Genomic DNA, 5,393 nt, shown 5'->3' on the forward strand with positions numbered 1-5,393 from the left:
CTTCACTTGCGTGGCTAAAGAGAGAGTACTCTCACTCTTAAACACAGAGAACAAACTGAGGCTTGATGGGGGTGTGGGGGTCGGGGGGAGACGGGGAAAATGGGTGATGGGCATTGAGGAGGTCACTTGTCGGGATGAGTACTGGGTGTTGTATGTAAGGGATGAATCACAGGAATCTACTCCCCAAGCCAAGAGCACACTGTATACCCTGTATGTTAGCTAACTTGACAATAAATTATTTTTTTTTTTTAAAAAGAGAGAGATTAAGTAATCTCTTGAGATGCGAGAGCGGGCAAGCTCAAGGGAGAGCTGCACCCAGGGTTTGGGTCTCTATCTTTTACTGACAGTTGTTAGCTAAGGGGTGGAATGTTTATTATTTGGGGAGGGGATGTCTTTGGGAGCAGGGTTTCATGTTTTTCTCCCTTACTTGGTCAGGATCTCTGACCCGGGGCCTGTCTGCTGGGATCTGGCTCCCTGTGTCTTGTTCGTGGAAGATGGCCAGGACAGGTTGCTAACTTTCCTGATGAAGGGGTTTGAGCCTCCTTTACCAGTTTCCAGGCATCCTGTTAAAGCCTGAATAACTGCGTAGTCTAACAGTAGGACACAGGGTGAAGAGCAAAGTCACCGAAGACCAACTTCAGGAAAGGGAGCAGAGAAAGGAGAGGAGACAGTGGAATAGAAAAAAGAACAGGGAGAATAAACAGGCAGAAGCTCAAAGAAAAATAGAGAAACAATTACTTTTGAGATGGGGGTGCAGTGAGGAGTAGGCTGCTGGCAGGGCAGCATTCCTGGGCTCTTGGGGAGAGGGTAGGTGGGTGGGATCTGGCTAATTTTAGGGAAAAAATTTCTGGCCTACCCTCACCCTCAACCACCCATCACTGACATTTTCCTTAACATTGGCCCACAATGGGGGCACCTGGGTGACTCAGTCAGTTAAACATCTGACTTCAGCTCAGGTCATGATCTCACAGTTCACGAGTTCGAGCAGCTCAGAGCCTGGAGCCTGCTTCAGATTCTCCCTTCAGTGTCTCCCTCTCTCTCTGCCCCTCCCCACCCCTCAAAAATAAACATTAAAAAAATTAAGAACAGAAACAAAAACAAAACATTGGCCCAAAATGGCTGGAGTAGGAGAAAGACTCTACAGACCAGGGACACTGAGTGTTTCTGGCTCTTTCCCTGGCTATGGTGAGGAAAAGGACTTTCCAATGTCAATGGTTTTCCATTGGCCACTGGAACCCGGTCATATTCGTGTTTTACATCTGAGCCATAAAAAGCAAATTACCTGTTGGGTTGTTTTAGCAAGGATTCTTGCTTGCTGATGACATTTCCCCTGGTGATATGCACCAGTTGGAATTCTCCAGGGTGATTGCTATTATCACATCATCAGTAGTTTATCTTGGGAGCATTGGGGGTTTGCTGTTTGAATAACCAAGCCCGGGAGCCTGTGCCATGGGGGGAAATGTTTAGTCTGATGAAGAGAGCCCCGTGAGTCCAGCATCTTCTCGAGACCACGGCTTCTGGCCAGAGCTTATTTAAGAGAGCAGAAGTAAAAAGGTACAAGAGGAACATTTGCTTGTTTAATTGGCCATTGATTTTCCTGGCAATAATTTGCAGCAAGATAAGGGACTTCGTCAAGGTCATGTGTCTGGGCACGGCTGGGTGAGGAAAAGGACTAAGGAAAATCTGGGTGGTTGCCTTTTTAAATGAGTTTGCTGATTTTCCTAGGACTCATCCATCAGCTGATGAATGTCTACCGTTTAACTAAGAGTTCCTGCCCAACTGGCCTGGCTCTCAGCCTGGACCAGCGGTGTCTGGGTGAAGGCAAAGACGGAGGACCTGACCTGCGGTCACGAGTACCAAAGGCATTGGATCTACACCCCCAAGGCCAGGAACCTGCCCCAAGGTCAGTGATTCACTACTCATCTTGGAGATAGAACCAGCCACTTCTGGGAAGCAGGATGGACAGCTGTGCATGTCCTGGCTTATATAGGCCCAGGCTGCTTCTCTGGCCGGGCCCACACTCTAGTCCCAGCCTTCTGGTCTGCTGGAGCAGAGCCTGTGATTCCCCAAGCTTGACCCAACACTGGTTCTATAGAGTGGACCATGTGCTCCCTTTCTCAGACAAAGTGGAGGCCCATAATAGCATCCACGTCTCTGTCTCTGTTGTGAGCATCCCTGCCTTATTATATTGTTCAGCATCGCTATGAGCTACTGCGGTCCTCCGTTCCCACATAGACAGCTCTACGAAGCCATGGCCAGCACTTGAACTGAGGTTTAGCACCGGACTCAACACTCACAAATGCTCAGGAAGTATTGCGATGAATGAATGAATGAAACGACTTGCCCAAAGACATATAGTTGGTACTTGCAGAGCTAGGACACTGAGGTTGAGTCCAGTTTAGTGATTCTACTAAATTCTACTCCTCCACCCTGTCTACCAAGAGGTAGCGCAGAGGGGTTAAGCACACAAGCATGTGGCCCCCGACCGCTGGAGTCTGGGGCCTGGTTTATTTTCTAGCTGCTAGGTGGCCACAGAGGCGTGCCTCTCAGATTCCCCTTCAGGAAGGAATCTGCTGCTCAGTGGCAAGGAGGGCAGTTAGCAGACAGCATCCGGCTACAGCACCTGCAGGGTCCACCTCAGCTCTGGAGCCTGGCCCAGTTCCTCCCAGTCAGCCCCAGCCAATGACCATGGCAGGGGGCTGGGCTGGCCACTTCTGCCCAGAGCCGCACTCCTCTGGCAGGCGGTCTGTTCCAGAGCTCTGCACTGGGCTGGCTGAGACCCTGTCACGGTGCCCGGTGGTTTTCCAGCCTGAAGGTTCTTTCTCCCTCCCCCTTTTATATTTCTCACAGGCATTACTTTTTAGATTTTTTTTTAACATTTTTGAGAGAGAGAAAGACAGAGCATGAGTGGGGGAGGAGCGGAGAGAAAGAGGGAGACACAGAATCCGAAGCAGGCTCCAGGCTCACGAGCTGTCAGCACAGAGCCGGATGCGGGGCTCGATCCCACGAACCGTGAGATCATGACCTGAGCCGAAGTCGGGCACTTAACCCACCGAGTCACAGGCATTTACTTCTAATAAATCTCAATAGATCTTAGTGTCTGCTTCCCAGAGGACCCCACTGACACAAGCCATGTGACCTGGGACAAGTTACCTCTCCGGCCTTCGCTTTTCTCATTACGGCCTGCCTCACAGGGTGGTTGTGAGGGGTCGCCGAATCCACGTGGCGCCTGGCCCAGGTTAGCACTCCATACACGCGAGCCAGTGCTACGACTCAGAAATCCCGCTTGGCCTGTGGATTTCAGTTGCAGGCATCCTGCACCTGGGTACAGGAACCGCAGCAAGATGTAGCCCTTGGACTGATTCACACACGCCTCTGAAGTCAAGTTTTAGAGACGCCAACTCTAGTCCCTTTCCTTGGGCGGCAACGCAGGAGGCTAAGAGGGCAAGGGCTGGGGGCCGGGACTGAGCAGAGACTGTCTCTCTCCTGGGGAGTCAGGTTCTGAACATCCAAGGCTGAGCCTGAATACCCCTAACCCCCGACGTCCTGCTCAAGGCTCACTTCCCCCTGTGAAAATCACTGAAGAAGAAAATCACTTCTTCAGAAGAAGGTGAGAGCCACACTTGGTGCCTCCTTCAGTCCCATTTGCCTCTCCCGTACACCCTTGACCACTTCCCTACCTCAACCTCCCTCTTCAACTGCCCTGGATGACCCTTGCAGCTAAGACATTGGGGCATTTAAGAACCAGAGAGCTCTTCTTTTTTCTTTTTCTTTTTTTAGTTTATTTATTTATTTATTTATTTAGAGTGCAAGTATGAGTGTGTGAGCAGGGGAGGGGCAGAGAGAGAGAGGGACAGAGAGAATCCCAAGCAGGCTCCTCCAGGCTTGATCCCACAACTTGAGATCACGACTTGAGCCAAACTCAAGAGTCAGATGCTTAGGGGCGCCTGGGTGGCTCAGTTGGTTAAGCATTGACTTCAGCTCAGGTCATGATCTCATGGTTCATGAGTTCGAGCCCTGAATGGGGCTCTCTGCTCTCAGCACAGAGCCTGCTTTGGATCCTCTGTGCCCTTCTTTCTCTGCTCCTTCCCTGCTTTCACTCTCTCTCTGTCTCTCTCAAAATAAATAAATAAACTTAAAAAAAAAAAAAGAGTCAGAAGCTTAAAGGATGGAGCCACCCAAGCTTCCCAAGAACCAGAGAGTTCTAACCCCAGGTCTGCCTCAGCAGCAAGCCACACCCTCTGTCTGGGAGCAGGCTCTAGTCTGCTGGGATCAATTTCCGCCTGTGTAAGGAAAGGTGTGGAGGTGGACAAGGGGTGATTCCCCTCTGGCTCTGCCATTCTATGTCAAGGGTCTGCAAACTCTTTCTCTGAAGGTCAAGACAACAAAGGTTTTATGTTTTTCAAGTCAGAAGGTCTCTGCCACAGCACTCTGCCATTGTGTCACAAAAGCAGACAATAGGCCAAAAAAAGGAAAAAAAGTGTGGCTGTACTCCAAGAACGCAATCTACAAACACGTGTCCTTTGGCTCAAGGGCCCATAATTGGCTGACTCCCGTTCTATGTGACAAATATGACGATACTCCCTGGGGAAACTGATTCCATCACCTGGAGCATAGTGATATTGGGGAGGGAAGTGGAGGGAACAAACAAAAAATTTGGGTCAATGAGCTGTGAGATGTTGGCCGGGGCCTCTCCAAAGCTGCTTTTCTTTTGCAGGACCTCTCAGGAAGGAGCTGTGTCCAGAGGGTAGTATAGCCACTATTGTGGTGGTGGCGGGGAGGGGACCAGAAGAATTTCAGAAGACTGACCCAGTACAGCAGAGCCAGGAGAATCAGAAAGAAACGGTCTCAGGGACCTGAGGACAATGGGGACCCCTGGAACAAACCATGCCTGAAGCTGGCAAGACTCTCTTTGAACTTTTTAATAATTGGTTCATTCAATGATGTTGTTACCTTAGACCAAGCTAAGTGTTCTATCATTTACAATCAAAAGAAGTTTAACTGATGCAATCAGGGAACTCAGAAAAGGAGGGAATGCCACCCTCCCCTATTAGGTCACCAAGCAGCCAGTCTATCCCCACACCCACAAACTCAACAGGGAAAGGAGGAAGTAGGGGCTTATTTGCAACAGGAACCAGAATAAACCCCCTGGTGCTCAGTCTGGCTTCCAGGGTGAATCAAGGGTTAAATAGATCTATTGGAACACGTCCTAATCTCTGCCCCTCTGCGCACCCCCCTCAAAGGGCTCAGCTCTCCCACCCTTTGCTCAGCTTCCTCTCCCCAAATGTCATGCAAATTATCCTACAGCAGCCTTTGACAGGTCCTGCTGAGTTAACTGCAGCTGGCTGCTGAATCCTTAGAAGGAGGATTGTCTCAATCAAAAGGAGAAAGTC

At 50.0% G+C, this 5,393-nt stretch overlaps 1 long non-coding RNA gene across 1 annotated transcript; it reads left to right on the top strand.

Moving 5' to 3' along the window:
• Positions 1 to 1,418: 1,418 nt before the first annotated feature.
• Positions 1,419 to 5,158, top strand: LOC122219004. Its single transcript, XR_006202213.1, has 3 exons — positions 1,419 to 1,554; positions 1,726 to 1,903; positions 4,718 to 5,158. It is a non-coding gene; the product is annotated as an uncharacterized LOC122219004 (long non-coding RNA).
• Positions 5,159 to 5,393: the final 235 nt, after the last annotated feature.

The sequence above is a fragment of the Panthera leo genome, chromosome B2 (genome assembly GCF_018350215.1).
Source record: "Panthera leo isolate Ple1 chromosome B2, P.leo_Ple1_pat1.1, whole genome shotgun sequence".
Taxonomy (NCBI): Eukaryota; Metazoa; Chordata; class Mammalia; order Carnivora; family Felidae; genus Panthera; species Panthera leo.